This window comes from Triturus cristatus, chromosome 8, assembly GCF_964204655.1.
Source record: "Triturus cristatus chromosome 8, aTriCri1.1, whole genome shotgun sequence".
Lineage (NCBI taxonomy): Eukaryota > Metazoa > Chordata > Amphibia > Caudata > Salamandridae > Triturus > Triturus cristatus.
This window is the reverse complement of record NC_140591.1, coordinates 851,849,771-851,871,774: the sequence shown is the minus strand read 5'-3', so window position 1 is coordinate 851,871,774 and position 22,004 is coordinate 851,849,771. Positions and strand designations below refer to the sequence as shown.

General features: G+C 47.0%; 1 long non-coding RNA gene across 1 annotated transcript in view; it reads right to left on the bottom strand.

Moving 5' to 3' along the window:
- The window catches only part of LOC146805165 (uncharacterized), a 36,682-nt gene extending 14,916 nt beyond the window's left edge, over nucleotides 1–21,766 (bottom strand). Inside the window, exon 1 of the long non-coding RNA XR_014967433.1 lies at nucleotides 21,200–21,766. This is a non-coding gene — a long non-coding RNA (uncharacterized LOC146805165). The remainder of the gene's footprint in view (nucleotides 1–21,199) is intronic.
- Nucleotides 21,767–22,004: the final 238 nt, after the last annotated feature.

Here is a 22,004-nt window from a genome sequence, read left to right as displayed (position 1 = left end):
AAAGTATGAATTATTGTTTCTATTTATTACTAAAGTATCTAAAGACTGTGTGATTGAATCAGTGTGGAAGTAAATGGATATACTGCAAAGAGGAACAAATGTCAACTGTTTAAAACAGAGAAAGGGTCATTAAGGAAGACCTATGGGCAGATCTTGACAAGGCAGCCAGCACAGGAAATAGCAAGGATTTTTGGAAGCTTGTGAATGCACCTCATTTCAAAAGCAATAGTGACCCCACGACAGACATAAATGTGGATGAAGAATCATGGGTCTCTCATTTCGAAAACATCTTTGCTTCAAAACCTAATCCTCCAATTACTTCTATGATAGTTGAGCAAAAGTCTTATGCCCCTCTTGTATTCTCACACAATGAAGTCAAGGTAGGACTTGAATCTTGTAGTAAGGGAAGGGCTCCAGAACCAGACGGAGTTCCAATTGATTTTTTTTCAATGAAATCAAGACCTATGGGTACCACTTTTGACAAACGTAATGAATAGCATAGTTCTGGTGCCTTCCCCCCCTTCATGGTCCACAGGTGTGATTGTACCAATCCACAAAAAAGGGAATAGGAATAATCCAAAGAACTATAGACCGATTTCCCTATTGGATACAACATATACATTGATGGGCCACCTACTCCTCTCTAGGTTAGAGGGGTAGGCTAGGAAACATGACATCTTGATTCAGGTCCAGTAAGGATTTCAGCAGGGAAAAGGTACTGTGGATCGGTGCTTAAATTTAGCACTGACCATAGAAAAATATACTAGAAGGAAGGGTGAAAGGATTTACATGGCTTCATGGACCTGACACCCGCATTCGACTGTTTGGTCCATGTTAAGCTATGGAACATAATGGAGGAGATGGGGGTCGATCAACCCATTCTAGACTTGATTAGGCAATCTTATTTAAATGCTGAGGCAACAGTCCATTAGACTAAGGACAGAAACTGTACACACCCTTTTAAAATTGCTTGGGGAGTAAGGCAGGGCTGCGTCCTCACCCCATTCCTCTTTTCCCTATATACCAATGGAGTTGAGAAAATGCTCACCACGGCTTCCCAAGACGTCCCGTCTTTTGACTCTCAATCGTTACCAATACTGGCTTACGTACCAGAACGGGACTAGGCTTACAACGTTTAATAAACTCACATGTCTCCTTCATGGATTCACTCCAATTGAAGGTGAATCAAACCAAGTCCTTTGTAATAATAGCGGGGGCAAAAAAAAGAGACAAAACACCGTACCTGCAAGCGGAGGGCCAAAGAATTGAGGTGGTGGATTCCTTCCCTTACCTGGCGGGTCCTGTTTGACAAAGACCTTTCATGGACAAAGTTGATAGAAGGAAGGAAGCTGGTTATGGACAGAGGTATTGCTGCTGTCAAATCCTTTGCCCGGAAACTCGGTGCTAAACCCTTTTTACCAATGAAAAACATCTATTAGGTCAAGGTAAAGGCAGCAGCGACCTATGGGGCGGGTGTGTGGGGTATGGCATCATCCACAGTACTCCAATCCACTGAAAACAGTTTCTTCAAATCCTTAGTGGGACTTCCTCCCTCAATCTCAAACTACATCTTACACTTGGAATTGTCCTTATCACACATTTCTGATTCCATACAGTTAGCCTCGATTTTACTTTGGCACTCAATCTGGCGGAGAGAAACAGTGACACTCACCCAAACGATAGTGAAGAGTTGCTTGGGTATGGACAAGTGGAAGATGTCTAGATGGCTTAGTTATGTGGAATGCACTTTAAAAGAGATCGGACTCCCCAAATTGTTTTATAACCCACTGACCTGCCAAAAGGTCTCCAAACAAAAGGTCACAAACATGTTTTTATTGTGGTCTGAGTTCAAACGATATGAATACCATAAAGAGAAACGATCAGTCTGTTTATACCATTCAAATCCCACACTATCAAAGGAGGGGTTTTTAGGTCTCGCCTGAGACAGCGCTTTAGCGCTGCTCTGGCGAGACTTATAGTAAGCACTTTTGGAAGTGCAAACGAGTGCTTTCAGGCCGCCAACTACTGTGCATGTGTGCCGGGCGCGCGCACCATTTGGCAGCCTGAAAGCACTCGTTGTCTTTCACTTTCGCAGCCGCTCGGCCGCTTTGATGTTTTATCGTGCATGTGCAGACTGCTCGTGTTGCACTGTCTGCGCTCGCACATACACCTCCCACTCCGTTTGTTCCACCCCCTCCCTAGGTCCCTGGCGTCTCTCCCGCCGTGCTTTCACGCCCGCTCTGTTTATTCCAACTCCTCTGTGGCCTCTCTTCTGCCGTGATTTCACATCCTCCCAGTCCGGAAAACCATTATTCAATTGCCGCGAATGCCAGTCTGTTGTGGCACACGCAATGTTCTTTTAATTAATATTGACATTGAGCACTTCTGAGAAGTGCCTGCACCTTTAAATCCTGGCTTGCGTGTAGCTGCTCTGCTTTCACCCCTCCCTTTTTCATTCCGGATGTGTCCAGGCACCCGGAAGCAGCAGCTCCTTGTCCTCCGGGTTGCCGATGAACATGGGGGAACTACTGGTTTAGACCGTGGCGGTGGAGGGGGCTCAGAGTGTTTGACCTACTGCCCCCTCTCGAGCCCTTCCAGCATTCGCCAAGTCATCTCTCCAGTGTGCAAGTCCGAGGCACAGAATCCGGGAAAGCTTGGACCGGTTCCCAGCCCTCAAATCACACTCTCTCGAGTTGTATTTCCATCTGAGCTCCTGCGCTTCATGTTTTTGATGCTAACGCAGGGGATTCAGGTGCTTGTGTTACTTCCGCTGGTGCTAAACTGGTAACATGCTGAGTTGTGTACTACCCATTATTTAAGCATGGCCGGAAATGCAGTTTGTGTAGCTAGATACACAAGCGGTTAATATAATGCTATTATAATAGGAGAATGGGTTCCCAATTGCACATTATAAAAAGCATGTCACCTCGTAGTTCAATGACCATATACAGGCATGATGCTGACGAATGAGTGCTTGGTTAAGGGCATGGAAGTCTGAAGAGATTTACCAAAGTCTTATAAAATGGGTCTGGAAGAACCCAAGCAGTCTGGCTCAGACCTGCAGCCCCTCTCCTGCCCTCGTTTAAACCCCGCTAGTGTCTTCGTAGCGCTGCACAAGAGAACATCCTCGGCTTTCCAAAGTCTGTCACCCACCTCACTGCCATGTGTTTGACTTTTTCTGTACTCCCCCATGCATCTATATGCCCCTACACACCGTGCTCTTTCTCATCTCCCCTTGACTTACTGCGTACTATTTCAAATATCTCTACTCACCTGTCCTCCACCCCCATCTTTTCATCCCCCTCCCGACCAGCTGCCCCAACCCCTTCCCTCCCACCAGCCTCTGCCCAGACACAGCCTGTTTGCACAGGTATCAAACGGCCATCGTGGCAATAAGTGCGACTGAACCTACCTGAAACTAGATTCCTACAAATACCCGCCACGCCTGGCTCTGCATGCAGTGCCTGGATGGGCGCCTTTCTTAAAGCAGCGCTAAGCATAGCATTTCATATATATGCGCATGTGTGTGTGATGTGTTTGTATATATATTGTACGTATTTACGTCTTTGGGAGTGTGAGGTAAATGCAATTGTGTGTGTGTGTAGTGGTAACGTGTTTAGTTGATGTGTTAGCATTAAGTGTGCATGTGTGTGTAAATGATTTCACTGGAACGAAACCCCGTTCTAATTTTTTCACAGCTGGCGAGGTGCAGAGAGCAGCACTTGGTGCGTGAAATAATTCCATTTGTGCGTCTCTGAACTGGTCGAAAGACCCCGGTCTGGAGTCTAGGCGCTGTGCTTTTTCCACGAGTGCTGCTAACGTCTGAATTTCAGTGCCGAAGATAGAAGGAAACGCGTGGGTCAAAGCCACAGGCCTATGAGATGTTAAACACCGAGATTCTTTCCTAATTTATCGCGAAACAGCGCGGTGACAGCCCCTTGATTCTCTTGCCTTCCTCTTTGTGCCCATTTTACGAGTGCACGGGTCATAGCACTTCTGCGGCAAGCACCCTCCAGCACCTCTGAAAACATACTTCAGCTTGTTGTGTTATTGTGCTGGTACACATTACCAGGCTAGGGTTTGAAATCAGCAATTTAAACATACATTGTGTGATCTTGACAACTGCTAGCAACAGCGGCAAATAAAGTATGGAACTCTCAGGGTTTGAGTTGGAAGTGACTAGTTAAAACTGCAGTCTTAGGCACAGATATCAATTTTTAGAGGCCCGCTCTACCATCCAAAGTTTGGACTCTTAACACCCGCAAACACCTCCCAATAACTTTGCTAAACATAACAGCTTGCGAGGGGGAGAGGATGTGGCCTAACAGCTAGAGCGGGTCGACCTCAAACCTGGGGAATTGGGTTTGGGTCTCGGCAGACACGCTCAACATCCTGTCATTCTGGGCAAATCACCGAATCTCCCCGTGCCTACCAAAAACGAATGTGTCTGTGTGAAACGTAACTAGTGCTCATGCAAAGCGCTCAAGTTTGGAACGGAGTAAACCGGTTCAAGACCCTGCGTCTGCTCCACATTGTGTGATTCTGGGCAAACCGCGTATTCTCCCCGAGCCTACACATATGCATTTGACCTCGTGTGAGTAGTTTGGTGCTCATGTAAAGCGCTCAGAAGCCCTTGGACCGAGTTCTCGCTATATAGAACAGAAAATAATAAATGTAAAGCATAGTCACTGCCTGTTGGATTGACCTTGTCTGTTTACAAACCTGGCCGTACCCTGGCTGGTAAACGGTGACAGCAGGAATGCACCAAGTATCATGACGGTACCAGACCAGAAAGGGGATCTGCAGGCAGCACTCTCGCAGACGCACATCCACAAAATGGTGCCTTACTTGCCTTTTAAACAAGCATTTGCAATGCAAATAGGTCTCGCATTTACGTGAGTAAGCTATTGGCATTGTAAATGACAATGCCTTTTATTTATGTTTTTAAAACGAAAACAAAAATAAAAGGCATTGTCATTTGCAATGTCAATAGCTCAAACTCTTGTAAATGCGAGACCTATTGCATTGCAAATGCTTGTTATATTTAGTAAATGTAAGTAAGTAAGTAATAGTAAGTAAGTAATTTTTATTAGCATAGTTACTTAAAACCATTGCTGTACAAAGTTAATTAAGAAAAGGTATAATAAAAATACAAAAATGACAATTCTAAGTAAAAACGGAATAAAATTTGCACGCTTCATGTTAGTAGGGTAATTTCTTCTTTCTTTGATTTTCCTCATGAGTTCGTATGGTCATTAATGTCAGTCGACAAGCAGTGTTGAGTCAGTGATACAAGGACCATTATAAGAGAATTTTTGGCATCTTTCTTTCCACTGCCTTCATAAATTTTACAAAGCTGCAATTCATGCGAGGATCGTGGGAAGAGAAGCAAACCAGAATTGCCTTTCTACGTGTACGAATCCCTTGCTGGTTGAAATGATGTTTCAACAGGTGTTTTCGTTCGTCACGTAGTTTCTCACAGGAGCAGATCAGGTGCAGCATATCCTCTTGCCCCGATCCACATAGCCGACAGAGAGGCTCGGTTTTTTTTTTGATCCAGGTTGGAAGATTTTGAATGCAGGGGAGCAGGCCTAACCTGTACTTTAAAAAGCACATTTTGGTGGATTTAGGAAATCCCTCGCCAAAATAGTGCTGTGGTGCCTTCTTTAAATACGAATTTACGATCATCCATCCATGCGTTCTTTTGGAAAGGGCGGCCTTGTCTTGAATCCATGATAGCTGTTTGATCGATTTTTTGACCAGTTTTTTGAAAGTTGTATGATTTGCTGGGGTATCCCAAAGCTGCTCTAAACCAGTATTCTTCAGGCTGTCCCGTAGGAACTTGGCTGCCGCCGAGGATGGGTGTTGGGCTAACTCCATCCACAAGTGTTCATTTAATGATCCTTGTGTCGATTTCCTCACTTTATCCCAGGCTATCATGTAGGCTCCCTGCCTTGCTAGGATCTGTTGGTCAATGCCAAATTCAAGCCTAATTTGAGCTGGTGAGGTTTGCTTGGGCAAGCTGAAGATGATCCTGTAGGCAGCTGTTATAGTATTATCAAGGGTCTTGGCGTCTCTTCCTCTAAGCACCTCACTCCCGTAGGTAATTGTTGGGAGAAGTTTAGCGCGGATAACTTGCGTCAAGGGCAGGAGAGACGGGCCAGAAAGTTTGTTGTTTAAGGATTTTAGAGAAATTGCCAAAGAAATCCCTTTCCCTCGAATACTTGTTTTTTGGGCTGAAAACTGCCCTCCGTTATCAATCTTCACTCCTAGATATTTGTATGTTGGCGTGTCTCCGATTCTTGTTTTATCCCAGTACCATGATGTTGATTTATTTCTTTTCTTGCTGATGGTCATTGACTTGGTTTTCTCCAGGTTTATTGTGAGATCGTTTTTGCTTGAATAGCATTGTGTTGCGTTCAGGAGGTGCTGAAGTCCCACCTTGGTGTAGCTTATAAGGACGATGTCGTCAGCATAAAGTAGGCAAGGTAGTTGTAGTCCTCCTAGTTTGGGGGCGTGGGAGTTGCAACCATTTAAAATAGGGACAAGGTCGCTTAGGAACAGATTGAAAAGGGTGGGGGCCAGGACGCAGCCTTGTTTCAGGCCCTTGTTGGTCGGTATGCGCCTGGACAAGACGGATCCATCCCCTACCTTTATCTGTATCCAGGTCTCTGTGTGGAGATTAATTAACAGGTTCAAAAGGGGTCTAGGTATCCCCCAATCATTTAGTTTAGACCATAAAAGGTTCCGGTTTATGTTGTCAAAAGCAGCCTTGTAATCAATGAAGCAGAAGTGTATGGGCATTTTGTTAGATTCTGCCTTATCTATTAGCAAGCCCATGCTCAAGATGTTCGTCATTGTCCCTACTGCTTTGGCAAAACCAGTCTGGTTTGTTGGGATTAAGGATCTCTCTGTTGCCCAAGCCGTCAGCTCTTCTAATAGGATGCCTGCAAAATATTTTGCCTCAATGTCAATTAGGGCCACCAGTCGATAGTTTTGAGGGGAAGCCTTATCTCCTGCCTTGTGGATTGGGGAGATAATAGAGCCCTTCCAGGAGCTTGGCAGGATGTTGTAGTGTCTTATCTCCAAAAAAAGCGGTTCGAGGGCTGTTGCCCAGCCTGCCACATCTTGTTTGTAGAGGATTGGCGGGATACCGTTCGGCCCTGGTGCTCCCTCTCTTCTTCCCTTCTTGATTAAACGCTGAATGGTGTTTTGTAAGTTCGGCAGATTCTCTCTATCATTTTGAGGCTGCCCGTCTGTATAATTTGTGTTGTCCATCATTAGTGGTTTTTGCGTGTCAAACTCTTGGTCCTGGTTGTGACCCGCAGCCTGGTGAAAGTGGTTGCCAAGATAGTTTGCCCATTTGTCCTCTGAGATGTTAGATGAGACCCCATGGTGCATAGGTCTTGTGAATGTGTTTATTGATTTCCAGAACCTTGCCCCATCGTTCCGTTTGATGTCAGAGTGTAGTCCCGCCCATAGGTTGTCTTCAGCGGATTTGTTTGCTTCCCATTTTGATTTTTTCAGTGTTAATTTTAATTTCCGTAGTTGATCACGCTTTACTAGGTTCGTAGGATGCTGTTGAAGTTCTCTCATTGTACGATAGATTGAGGTTTTTATGCCTCTGATTTTTCTTTTATGTTCTCGGGAGAATTTGCACGATCTTTCATTGCTTAATTGTGGTTGTATTTTAGGTCTTGTGGCGTACATGGACATGGTATCAGTAAAATGTTCCCAGTTTGTGATTTTACTGTATCCAGTATAACTACCAAAATGCTGTTTTGCTCTTTCCACTAAAGCTCCGTCTATTACTGCTGAATACTTGATTTTTTTGAAGTTGACAGTATGGGTTGACTCTTTTGGTTCTTTCGAAAATTCGAAGTTGGGTTTTGCAATCTTAAAGATGGTTTCTTGGGGGCAATGATCACTGTCTCCGCTGTGACCTATCTTATATGATTTTAAAAACTGAAATAAAGGAAGTGAAATGAAGGTATAGTCTAAAATACTGCTTGCTCTTGTTGAATGAAAAGTTGCAGCTGGGGGATTGTCTCCAGATGTCCTTCCATTTAAGGCCCTGATGTTGAAATGGACCAGATCTTCCAAAATCTTATTACCTAGCTTTGTTTGCTTGGAGATCTGTGAAATCGCTTGTGGAGGGATGTCCCAGATTGCATTTTGAATTTGTGGGTCAACTTCTTGCGTGGCGCCCATGAGGTTGAGATTGAAGTCCCCAGTGAGAATAACATTTGTTGTGGGTCTTTCCCTAATGCAAGACTCCATGAAGCTACAAAGATTTTTAGCTTCTTTTCTTTTCTTTCTCGGGTGAATGTAGACATTGATTAAAGTAATATCATTTTCGGTGGGGCCTATTGTAAGTTGTGGCAAGTGAATGTTTACCGCCAGTAATGCTGTGAGGCTTGGACCAACTTCTTTTGCTGTCAAAATGCTTGTGGCTGCTATGTAAGTTGCTAGACCACCTTGAAGGTGCCCATATTTGGCTGTCCTTTTTGCAGCGGTGAAAAAGCGTAAGTAGCCATGTAGATGCGGGGGGTCAGCAAGCCATGTCTCTTGGAATGCCACGACGTCGAAGTTCCTGATATATGTCATAAACTCTGAGTCTGATATTTTGGCGGCCAGGCCATTGATATTCCATGAACATGTTCTTAATGAGTCGTGTGCGGCATCCCCTAGCTTGGGCCCGGTTTGTCATTCGTTGTTATTTAAAGTTCTGGCTATCCATCTTGGGTCAAGCAGTCCCGATGATTGTGGGTGTTTGTCTACTATGCGTCGGGCGCTGTCGTTGTATTGGTCAACCTTTTCACCTTCTGGCCCTGCCGCGCCTCTCAGGACCGAGTTTCTGAGGCTATTAGTAGTAGTTGATTCTGCCTCTTTTTCCACCGGGGCAAGAATTTCAGGGTATCTAGGCTTTACGTATGGTTCTATTGTGATTCCCCAGTTTTTGAAGGTTTCTGCCTCAGCGTATATTTTTTGTGAGGTTGCCAAGGTTGTCCAAGTTGCTTTTGTTTTTTCTCTTCCTGTGTGCTCATCGACTACAAATTCAATGGATACCAGGTCTGAGCTTTTTACTTCTGCCAGAGAGGTGACATGAGATAGCAGTCGCAGGATGTTGCCCCTATTCAGTATGTCATGTCTTCCTTGCGAGTGGTAGTTCGGATTGAACCAAACAACGCCAGTTGTGTGACTTTGTTCGCTTGTCTGCTCGCTCTCTGTTTTTGGTTGGCTGGATCGCATGTCCTCTACTAGTCTTTTTGCAGTTGTTTTCATTTGGCAAGGGTTAGATGCAGTGATTCTTAGCTCTCGACCAGGTATTTGGCTTCGTACCAGAGCCTGAGCGATTCTTTGTTCATTTGACTGTCCACCCTCCTTTTTGAGGGGGCTGAGACGCTTGTCCTCTACTAAGCGTTTGCGTTTGTGTTCGCCTGAATTGCGTTGGGCGCGGTTACTCTTAAGTCACGACTGATTATATACTTGGTCAGTACTGGTTGCCCGGCTGAGTGGCGCGTTTCGCCTGGCCTGGAGATGTTACGTACTGAATCCATTGGCCCTATAGTAGATGTTGTTTCTTCTTCTCTCTTCGTGGGCGATGCTCCTTGGGTTGTTTTCAATGGATTACTTGCTGATTGCCTTATATCTATCTCTGCCTTTTCTGATCCTTGATTGCTCCCAGGATGTTCTTGGTTTTTTGTTTGCTGTAAGTTGGGATCGTGCTGTCCGCCACTTTTTTGTGCTTGATTCACACTAGATTCACGGAGAGTATTGCGAGCTACACCGGATTGGAGATGTAAATTTTGTGTACCTATTTCGAGCTCTTTTTGAATGCGAATCCCGGGTGGCTCCATGGTTTTTGTTTTGGGGTTAATGTGCCTCCCCGTCTTAATAGGGGTTTTTACCTTAGTGGGAGTCTCAGATGTACTGAAGGCTTCCTCACTTTCCGGTGGGCACAAGGCATACTCAGATTGAGCTGCGCCTTGTTCCATAGTTGGAACAGTCCCAAAGAGGTGCATAAAGCCTTTACGTTGAGAAGCAATTTTTTGTTTCCTGCCTTTGCGTTTTTTTGCTCGTCTTTGTTTGGCGTTCGTTATTGGGCTTTCTTTTTCTTCCTCGGGGTTTGCAGAGAGTGGCATTTCTGTTGTTCCGAGTGCACAGATCCCTGTGCTTATTGCTCTTGGATTGCAAATGCCTTGTCTGTTGCTCACCGGCGTTTCATTAATCCTTGAGTTGTTTGTATCGGCCACAGTGAAGCTGTTACGAGGGTTGCATTGTCTGTACTTGGATGGCTTTCTAAGCTGTGTGCACAGATTGCTCAAAATCGTCGGTAAGGTTGCCAATTTGTCGATAATTGGGCTGCATCCGCACCCTTCTTTTGTATTCCCAGATCCTTGATTCGGCTGAGCCAAATTGTTTTGAAGAAGCGTGTTTAGCGTGGCCAACTTCCCGTCAATGGCAACCACAAATACAGCCAGTGTGTCAAGTAGCGTCAGTTGAGTGTCCATTTTGTCCGATTGATAATTGAGGGCTTCTACTAAGAGTTGTATAGTTTTAAGCAGACTGCACCAGGCATTTTCATGCTTTGGGATTTCATCATGAGTGTCAGAAGTTGTGGGGCTTTTTTGACCCATCTTTGGTGCCTCCTCGTCCGTCACTGGATGTTCATATGAAGTATCGCTTATTGTGATAGGCGTATTCAGCGTTTTGATGATTGACTTGCTTTTGCCTTTGTCTTGCGTATATGCAGCTAGGTCTTCCCATTCTTCCTTTCCCAGGAATGAGGATATTTCTGTTGCCTCCAGTGGCGAGGTTGATAACCTATCTGTGCGGGCCATGTTCTTACCAGGCCTTAGCATGCTTTCATGGTCCATTACGTGTTCAATTTGAGTTAGGTTTTGGTTTCTCAGAATTGGATCATTTATTTCCCAGCACTCTTTTTTTGTATTTTCATTTGCGTAATTGTAGTTGCTGGGATGCTTAATATGTTCTTTGTTTTTTGCTATACTATTCATAGAACCGTTGGCTTCGTCTCCTGTGCCAACTGTATTGCCCTCACAAGAGGTTTCATTGAGATGGGTGCAAGGGACTGTGAAGCTTTTGTAAAGTATATTTGTTGGACGATCTTTTTTGTTGTTGTTCTCTGCCCTATGCACTTGGAGCAGATTTGCTTCTAAGAGGATTTTTGTTCCTGACAGAGGCCCTTTGGTTATCCCGCCCCTTGTAGTGCGGCTTTCGTCACGCTGAGGGGTTGATGTCACTTGTAATGGCCCCCTAACCGTATGGCAGGGGCTTCCGTTGCTGTTATTGACTGGTTGCAGGCCAGAGTACTGCGCAGGCTGAGTAGGCTGAGTAGGCTGAGATGGTTCGATGGGTTGCTGTAAGCCTAAAAATTCATTGGTGTTTGAGAGAAGTGTGTCCGCCGCATTTTTAAAAAAATGAAACTTTGTGTAGATTTTTGGTTGAAGCAGTGCAATGCTGGTTTTTGTTCTGCTGCCCTTTTTTTCCTGTGTCAATTGCTCACTGCACAGGCTATTCGAATTGATGTTTGTTAAGTCAATTAATGAGCCTTCCTTCTGGCTTAATTGCCTAGATTTAGACAATTGCTTTTCACCTATGCCATCAAGCTCATTCTGTGATGCTTTGCCTTTCTTGCCTTTCTTCATGCGGTTATTTGCCCCCCCTTTGTTCATGGGGCAACCGCGGATCCGCCCTGATCTCATATCGCCAGGGCTATCCGGCCGTCTGAAGCGTGTTAAAAGATGCCCAATAACAAGCAGTCAGGGGAATGTCCGAGCAGGTTAAATAGGTTAAATAGTGCTTAGCAGTTAACTTGACAAATGCCCTTCAATGGTTTCAGTGGTGTCAGACCACCTATTTACAACCAGGGCTGCTGATGCCTTAGTTCGCTGCACCTCTCTGCTCTGCACCTCCTGCTCTAGTTTGCCCCCTCTGCTGATTTCTTACATGGTCCTCGCCGCACTTCCAATAGCTAAGCGCGAGGGTAGGAGGGTAGAAGCAAGACCCCGCTCCTTAGGTGAAAGAGTATCGCTGCGCACCCCCCTCTGTGCTCACCGTGAAGTACAGATTCACCGCTGTGCGTCCTCCATCTCCATCTCCAGGCTCTAGTGCTTAATCACAGGTGGCAGCGCAGAGGGAAGGGGCCGATATCTAAAGATTTTCCAAGGCTTGGGGAACCTGAAGGGGGGGTTCGTGGGTTGCTTGCAACGAAAACAGCTAGAACCGGTTTCGCCTGCGGTTCCACTGTGGTTTTTCCGGCAATCACTGGAGACAGCTCTGATAAAAAGCTCGAGTGCCGACTAGGCCCCCTCTCCCCTTTTTTCAGCTGATATATGGTTTAGTAGTTGCTTGATGCAAGTCCCGTTACTGGCCGTTACTGGCCATCGCTGGCTCTGCGGGGCTCTACGGAACAATGGCGCTGCAGCAGTGATTGACAGCAGCTAGTGGTAGCGGTGTCTGGTGGCGATGCCTGTACCGGTAAAAATAGCGGTAACGGCGATGGTGATGACAGCGCCAGCGCCGCTTCAACTCTGCTCAGCACCGTTCTTCGATGTCCGTAACAAGAGCGGTGGCGGTAGCGGTGGTGGTGTCGGCGCTGGTTCAGCGCCGCTCTCTCTCTCTCTCTCTTGCTCCTCCGGCTCCTTTGGCGTGCTGCAAATCGTGGACTGGATCGCGTCAGCAGCAGGCAATAGAATGTTGCAGGGAAGGGAGATTTACAGGATGAGCTGTCGGTGGTATATTTAGTAAATGTCTCCTGGCCGCAACACAGATTTATATTGTTGAGGTTCCGCATGAACATGATCCCACTGATGTTACGGTACCCGGAAAAAACATTTAATCACTCAGACTTAACTTAAGTACATGTCCTTGTGACAATCATTCATCACAGACAGAGTTGCACTTAGTCCTTTTTTGCAGGCTCTACAAAAAAGAAAGGAACGATTACCTCACCCCAATTTTAAAACAAAGGAATTTTAAACAGTGTAGGGTGGCACTATATTTCTTGAAATCATTATCTGATCCGTTGATTTGCTATTTGGTAGCGACTTTCTTAAGGGCTTGCATGAGAAAGAGGAAGGGTGATGTGGCAAGCACCGTGAGTTGATTTTACGTCAATCCAATTGTATAGTATTCCCATTGAGGAAATAATTTTAACTTAGAATTTATAATGAATTAGAGGGGGGAAATGTTTTTACCTGCTTTTTTAAGAAATTGTGGGGGTTTTTATGTCAATCGAAAGTATAGTACTCCCAGCTGATGAAATAAGCTTATTGCACTGTGCTTTTCCATCTTAGAGCTTACAATGAATTTGAGGGGGGGACATTTTAGTGCTTATTTAAGAAATTGTGTTTTAACCTGTGCTTTTATGATCAAATGTATTTGATCGAATAAAGATTTGGAATGAAAAAACTGTTTAAGACATGTTTAACAAGTGAACATTAAATTTGGTGTATGGTAAAGAATGGCCATGTGTTAGAGCATATATCAGTTTTGCACCTAATGGCTGCATTTGTTACAGTAGTGGTGTTGTATTTACATTGTGAAGGAGCACTCTAGCTTCAACATTCCGGCACAGTGGTGCCCCACGAACTGTGAAATATATGTGCAACTAAGGCAGTTGTACTTCACACCTTTTTACAGCATAAGTAGAGAAACCTTGCATTTAAATGGTTGGAAGTATAGTAAGTGTTGGCAAACACATTAGGTTTCGCTACATGATTAATAATAAGCTGTTTGTGCAGGCGAAGTCTAACAAGAGGCTCACCAGAGCAAAGAGGAACTTAAGCTTAAGAATGCTCTTTTAGGGATAAGAATGCTCTTTTAAGGAAGTATAGAACACTAAGATAACACTTCTTTGGCTTTGGTCCAAGTACAATGGAACTCTACCTGCCTGAGCGGTGATGTGCTCTAAAGACTTGGATGCAACTCTTCTCCAGATAACACACTTACTCAGCCAATATAAAGACTTTACACACCAAGGCATTGTGATAAAAACACGCACAACTCTGATGTTGATGCATGATACCCACACACTAATGCCAAAGGGCACACCAAAAGCAGGCATTCTTTCAAAGAAACACTCCCATGCCGTGAATGCCATCTGCAGATGCGCTTCTATGCCTTGTCGGGGGTATAAAGCGCTATATATATGCAAGCACAATGTCTGGTCTTGTCCTTCAGCATCCAGGCACGTTTTACCTGAGGTGTGTCGCTGATTTTGCCGAATGCTGGGTACTATTAAACCGTGGTGTCTGCACGGGTCAGATCTGACCCTTTTAGAGAAAGTGAACGAGGAGACGCAGGCCACAGATTCTCTGCTCTGACACTGTGCAGCTGTTTTGCTCATTTCATGTAAGAACGGTAACATGACATGTCTAACCCTGGCCACCGCCACCACAGGTATCCCCCCCTTCACAGAGAAGTACAATAGGTTAGTGTCCCCAGGTCCAGAGCCGATAATGTAGGATTATCAGCTGATTTCGTGCCGTTAGTGTCACCACATTCAAATATAGCTTCTTTCCTTCTGTTGCGTCTTTCCAATTGGTTTAATTAAGGTAACCCAGGACTACAAGTCCCAGAATGCGGCTGTCCGTGGCCCCCGCAGGGGCCTTTCCAATGGGCGGCCCTTTAGTGCCATTTGTGCGCAAACGCCACCCAGTGGCCAAGGGTTGGACTCAGGAAGGAGTCCTTCGCCTTGGCGCGCTAGGCTCGTCACTTCCGGTGGACAGAGGTCGGGGGAGGGTACTTATACCTCCCCCCACCTCTCTGGCATCCTCTTTGCGCCAGACACGCCGTCCTTCTTTCCCCGCTGCCAGACACCGATATCCGGGGTAGTGAGGCGGCCATCTCCGGACACAGGCTTGGTCTGCCTTGCTTCGGCACCGGGAAGGGGCATCGGGCGGCCGATAGGGTCGGGCCTCTGAGGGGGCTGGTTGTCTGCAGCTAAGCAGTGTCATAATCTACCCATAAATAAGACATATTGTTAATAAAACAAGCTGCTTTCTGTGTCAAGCCTGTATTTTGTAATGCTAGAAGCCATTACTTAGTGTTAGTTTTCCCAGTCCCCCCCACGCTATCCTTGTGTTTTACCTGAGCTCAGGAGGCCTGCAGTAGAGGCAGGGCCGACTTTGGAGTGGGTGGCGCCCGGTGTGACAATCACTTTGGTGCCCTCATGTCACTAAGATCATGGTCTCTTTTTAGAGTAATACAGATACTAGCAGGCACAAAGCATGTGGAACGCCTGCATGTTCTTCGGGAGGAGAAACTAACGGCTTCCGCTGTCTGCGTCAAAATAACCGAGGGCGAACATACCACTGTTCGTTGTGCCTACTCTTTCCATCACAATTGTGTATTCCGGACGAGTGTACTGTGCCGAGGGTCCCTGCCCCGCGGCATGCGCTGGGCCCTGTGTTACGCCCCCGGGCATAGGCAGCACTATGTTTGGGGCTGCAGAGGGGGGAAGAAACGCGACCAGCCGTGCCTCTGGGCAGCGGTTTTCCATTATGGCACACAAATGGGGTCCAAGGCGCTACGTCCAGGTTGTCGGTACCTCAGGTGGCCCGTGTGGGCGGGGTGGAGCTGCGTGCATGTCCTTCTCCATCGGGCCGGCGGGGCGAGAGTAGGTCAAGTCATAAGGGGCTCTCCCTTCCGAGCTACAATGCAGTTGTCGGCCAGGTCCGGGCGCGGCCCGCATGCGTGGTCCCGGGTGGATCGGGCTGCTCCACAGCGCTGGAAGTGCCTTAGCGATATTGCACTGCCCAATAATATAAAATGTATGGAATCGGTGCATGGATGCATCAGATCATTACTCTGTGGTACTTTTAAATAGTGGTTTTAGTAGAACTTCATACTACACTGTCATAATTTCAAATCGTGTCCCTCTCACTCAATTTAAAGCAACTCTATTCCGTAAACTTGGTAAATTGGAAGGCTGAGCCAACCTCCTCCAAGTTAAAAAATCTTGAGCGTTCTGTATGATAAGCGTAAGGTTACTTTTCGAGCGCCACTGCTTTTGGATGCAGACGCCTCAATGGTAATTTCACAGCACTTAAGTTTGAGCCGAGGGTTTCTAGCGCCTGGCAGGTCACCGGCGCTTATGATTGATTCCACATGGTGGTGCTGTTTGTGGGATTTGGGTGTGATTTGAAGATGTAGCATGACGGTTGTTGTTTATTCAGTGTACATTGAAAATAACTAGTGCCTACTTCAGAGCTGTTCTTAGAGCTGTGGGGGCCCGAGCGGTCTGAATTGTCGCGCTTATAGGAGTGTCACGGTTGATAGTTGTGCGGGCACTATTTTTTGAGTTACGCCATTGACGCATGTTTTTACAAGTCCAGAAAGGGGGTGCCTTGCCTTAGCTGAGGGGTACTAGCACTGGTAACTCCGGCTTCCCCGTATGCATGTACTGCATCCTCGGAGTGCTTCGGGTCCAGGACGGCTGTTCCTCTTGACACTGTTGCCAGCGCTGCATGGTGACTTTGGCGCCCGCAGTTGCAGTTAGGGGCATTTACCCATCGGTGCGGGTATAGTGAGGGTGAGGCGGACATGGGTTCCCCGGTGCCCCCCCCCCTCAAAGTCTACGGGATCTACAGCTTTCAGAAACACATGCTGGCCAATTAAGGGGCTAGGTGTCTTTGCCCGGCTCGGTTTCTGCCTCATGCTGAGTGGCTGGTGACCGAGCCCCACTAGGCAAATATTAGGATGCTAAAGGGAAATGTGGTAGACAGATGCTTGTAAGTGTTTCATATCACTCGGTCAGTTAACCACTTGCATTGGGAGTCGCAAACGGAAACTAATTTACAGCGTTTTACAGTTAAAAATGTTTTAAGCCTATTTGGTGTTGTAGCCAGCGTTTTTGTGCGCGTGTTTAGGAATGCGGACTGCTGTTTTGGGTGGGGCGGCCTGTTTACACCACTGTAGGCACCAGCTGCATCATGGTATTATGACGAGGTCAAGTAGGTTCAATGTTTTAATCTTTCTATCTAAGTCAAGTGTAGTGTTCATGTTTTGTCCCGGTTTTGGCTTTAACATCCTGGTAACCCGACGTTGAGGGCAAGGGCGAGCTGCCAAGGATGAGAGATAAGAAGAGACGTGTAGCCTGCTTTGATTCGCACTGAGCATCAGTAGGTTTGGGGTGAGCCCGGCCGTTTCCGGTGCAGGGGCTGTGACTCCTGAAGTGACTTTTGAGACCATAGTCCAGCTTGCTGTAGGTGGAATGATACGTGTTGATTACATAATTGGATGCGATGACTGAGAAGGCAGAACCATGCAGCACACTATGCTAAACAACGTTCCTGCTGAATTGTTTTAAACCAGTGCCGAAGTGAGAGCTTCTAGTGCAGGGCCAGAATCAATAGGTGACTGCAGCACGACAAAGTTCTTTTAAAGGCACTGTTGAAAAATGGTGCATGCTAAGTAGTCCTCAAGGCCTACCTCTGGCCAGGATGGCAAGCAGGGGTTATGCGGGGGAACTAGCTATTAGCTGTCCAGTCTTGTGAGCAAATAACCTGAATGAAATTTTGTGGTGAGGCTGCTGAGTTGCCCTGGCATTGTTTGCTTCGTTTCAGGGCCAGTGATTGTTACTTTTTAGGGATAAGGTTCGAATTCTTAGTTGTTTTTGGGACTTTGACAGGTTGCCCATAGTCATGCAACACTGCGATAAAGTTGTAATTTTGCGGAGTGTTGAACTAGGTTGTAACTTACAAGCAACTCATCATAGATCTTGCAGTCGCTTCATTGCAGAACAACATGGAGTTCGGGGCCAGTTCGGGACCTGGGCATAGTTTCAGGCCAAGGATTGGTGGCATGGCCCCTGGGGTACTGGGGATAGTTTTGTTGGTTGGTAAGATTTGCAGAGGTTTGTCGTAAGCCTGCGCAGGCTGTTGTTTCCGCAGAGTTTGGGGCGGGTTAGCAGCCCCACCTGGTCTCTGCAGGTTTGCTGTGTCTTGCGGGTCATCCTGATAAAGTAGGAGCCACTATCCATTGGTATAGCTGGATATAAGGAATTCCAGGCAAGAATCCAAGGGATTACAGAGCGAGTGTGGCCTGTTCTGGGCTTAGTATATGCAGGCGTGAGTAGCAATGGTAGCCGCCAGTTCAATCTTGCATCGTTCAAATTCATGAGAAGAGGCATTTCCTTGAGGGTGAAGTAGGTCCCATGCAGGGCTGAGAGGTAACATTCACCTAGACTAACCTGGACTGGGCAAACAAGTATGATCCGGGTGGGATTGAGCGCTGCAAGTATGGGCAGTTCTGGCTAGGGAGGGAGCTAAAGCTCAATGGCCAGGCTTCTGCTTTGGCATCAGGGGTTTCTTGGTGTATTGACGTCCTGTCTTGGCAGGCCAGGTCACACCCAGAGGGCAAAGGCAAGGCCTCGGCCCCTGATGGGCTATGTTTCATTTTAGTTGAGTGGGGCCCGCAATCTCGTCGCGTCTTGCTATGTCTGGTCGATCCAGCTAATGTGCCTACTGCTAACAAGAGCAGGTTACAGGTCGCCTCAGTTAAGACATATTCACCCGCGCCTTAGCCAGGGCAGCAGGCGGGTGTGGTAGTTGTCATCTAACAAGTAAACTGTGGTGCAAAAAAGTTTGGCAAACACGGTGTTAGAGCACAAATGACGACAAAGTATTTTTAGAGCATTTGGCATTCCCGATATTCAGACAAGGGCAGTTACTTGCACATATTGTTCCCCTCTGGTGCCCACAGACTTGTCTGCCCCCTGGGTTATCCGTCTTTTGGGCTAGAACCGGAAGGTGCATTTTCTGTGACCTGTGTCCCAAATACGTTGATAGTCAATGCTGGGGTAGTTGTACCATGAAGGGCATGGTTACCAAGGTTGTCCCAAAGTTTTGGGATCAAACTGGGTTGGGGCAGTAAGTATACAGTCCTTAGGAAGCATTCAGCATTCCATCAATCCAAGTAGGGCAGTTAGCGATACATAATGTCAGCAAGTGGAGAACATGCATCGGTTATTCAGCGACATCATGCCCTGGGGGGCATGCGCGCTGCACAAAAACAGTTTCAACCAGAAGGGTGCCAAGTGGCAAAAACCAGTAAATAGGTTTAATATGTGTGTCTCTGGCCTTACTGCTGTGTGGAGCCAGTCTCATTTAGAGGTATGTCCCGGTGAAAATTGGGTACTTCTTAAGGTTCTCATGACCAATGTGGTTTGTGGTATCTCCCAGCAGATCCACTGAAGGTGTACTGCAGCTAACATGAAACTGGGACTCTGGGATTCCGACGCTTTTGCGGGTTTAAGCTTCCAGGGTCAGAGATAGTTAGCAGGTCCTGGCATCTGTGATCCGATGGCAGTTAAGCAAGCGGGTGCATTGCGTAAATGGTCACTACACGAAAGGGTGAGGTGTCACCAATAGTGGGCACAATACATATATTGTTTCAAATCAGAATCGACACCAATAAGGTGTTACCAAGGTTTAGCAAACAAAGGGGTCTGTACAATTGTCTGGTCAAAGGGGCGAAGTAAGTGCACCTCAGAACCAAGGGTAGCTGACCAGCTGCTGTAGTTAAGCTCAAAAGCCCCGCACGGTCAGCCATATTAGCCATGCTGGGTGGGGACGCTAGAAGTTTCAGAGTGGGCTGCTGTCCCAAGAAAGAGGGAAACAAGGTATTAAGCACAAAAGGCTACTATGTAAAAGAACATTTGGCACATCCAGTGATCAACAATGATTAAAATTTAACGGAGCAGGTAATGTTCCCCCTATGGGGTTGCCCAAGGGTGGGTAGTGTGAACGCCCCGGCCCCCCTTTTCGGGAATATTCTAGGATGGGGGTTAGGTAGAACTTAGTCAATCCTTAATGTTAGGCACCATATCGCTCAGTGCGCACTGTATTAAATTAGACAGATTCTCTTAGCTGGTATGCCTAGGGGGTTTCACCACAGAGGGAACTGAGCTAGCGGAATCCCCATAAGGAATAAAGGATGAATGGCAAGGGCAGGAGGGCACCCTTGCTTATTGTCACATACTTCTAGTTATGAACATTCCTGTGTGTTATGATTTAAGAAGCAAAGGGACTGTGCAAATGTTAAGTATAATCCTTCTCACCCTAATAGCCAAAGTAGGCAGGCGGGGGTGGAAGCGGTTACCTAACAAGTGGGCTGCTGTCCCATAGATGGGGGACACAGGGGTTCAGGCACACATGGTGCTAGTTGGACGGCAGCTAGGTGGGATCAGAAAATAGATGGGGCAATGTGAGCCTTGGTGTCTGAATTCATCCCGCCCAGAGTCGGCATGGGGCTAGGTCATGTGAGGCAGTGGAACTTTCCCGCAGGAGAGTGAATAGTTCTTGGCACAGGTTCACAGGCCAGAAGGTTCTTTGGTTTCATCAGACACTAGCTGATCCAGGCTAACGTCAAGGCCTATTGTGATATAGAGTTCATCTATCACCATTAGGGAGGGATCTCTTCCCTTAGATTTCCAGGAGGCCTGGAAAGGAGCGTTCGCATGTGTGAAATGTGCTGTCCTTCTGGCGGTTGGGGGCCTGACCAACTGGGGGTTTCCCCTGCTACGCTCCTTCCCAAAAAGGGCGTGAGTAATAAGAGACCAACGTGCCACGTGATCCGGAAGAGGATCACCAAAGGTGTAGCACTGTCTAGGTGTCCCACAGTGCTGGTTCATCAGGCGGGCGGGGGCAATAATAGGTTGGTACAGCTGCCCGCCCTTGGATCGCCCGTAAGATAACCCACCATATTGCATACTTTGTATGGAATAAACCTGCAGCAATATTTTCCCAGAACAAAACTTGTCTTGTGTATTTATTTATTCATGCAAGCTCAGACTGTGGGTGGGGGTAAGTTGCAGATGATGGCACTATGCATTGTGTTTATTAAACACAAGCTGAGGACCAGAACATGGTGTCCCTGATGATCGCGTGCCATCTAGAAACCTCATTACTTTCAAAGTGTACACATAACAAGCTACAGATCACGAGAGTGCAAGAGAAAGGTCCTCTTCAAGCTATCTCCGATCAACGATGGTCGAGAGAAGACTTTCTGAAGGGAAGAATGAGTGGCTGGAAAAGCAGCCGGTCATGCATATAGTAATTATCCACGTACACAAGATGATGGCAAGAGACACGGGGTCCTGCTCCAACACAACGTCCTGCACCGGGGATAATGCCAAAGGTTATTGGTAAATGAAATGATTAGTACTCACCACGTGACGAAAGCAGAAGAACGGTCTCCGGTGCTTGCAGAAAGGCGTAGGCAGATTGCACGGCTGGCCCGGGGACAGGAATCCAACTCAGCATGCACCATGGCCCAGCCCTGCTGCTGGGCACAGGCTTGGGTGCTGCATGTGCTCGCGAGACGTGCATGGGAAGTTAGAAAACTGACTACAGGATCACCCCTTTCTTTGTTATGTTCGATCCAGTTTTAACGGTGTTCGACAGCCCTGCAGCCGATGTGCCAACTAGTCCCTCATTTATGCCTGTGACAAACGTTGCACCAGTACTTGTGTGCACCCTAAAGCAGCAAGGTACGGCTACCAGTGTTGGGTTGGGATTACAAATCAGCCCGGGCACGCTAAAAAAAGTGGCGCACATTTGCATATTGCCTTTCCGCCAATCTCTCCTTCCGTGAAGTTTTATAAACACCTGAAAACAAATTAGGCCACTTCTGCTTAGTCCCCCTGCCCCCGCTCAGTATGCACACATTAATTGACAGGCCCAGCAAGAGAAAGGGAGCAACACCTCTGCTGGTTGATAAAAAGGAGGTACTGGCCGCCCATCTGCCTCCAGAAAGGCCTCTCAGGGCCCCACTGGGTCGCTGGCGACATCTGCACACACCAGACACAGCCCAAATCTGCCCCCCCCAAGGCTGCCAAAAAAGCAGCCCACAGCCGGAACTTCAATGCCGGCCCCTCGGCAATTGACCAAGTGCCCACTTTACCACTCTGACCCGGACATCTACTACTGCTCACCACAAAGAGCGGAGGGTGCAGGGCTGTAGAGTGCAAGCTA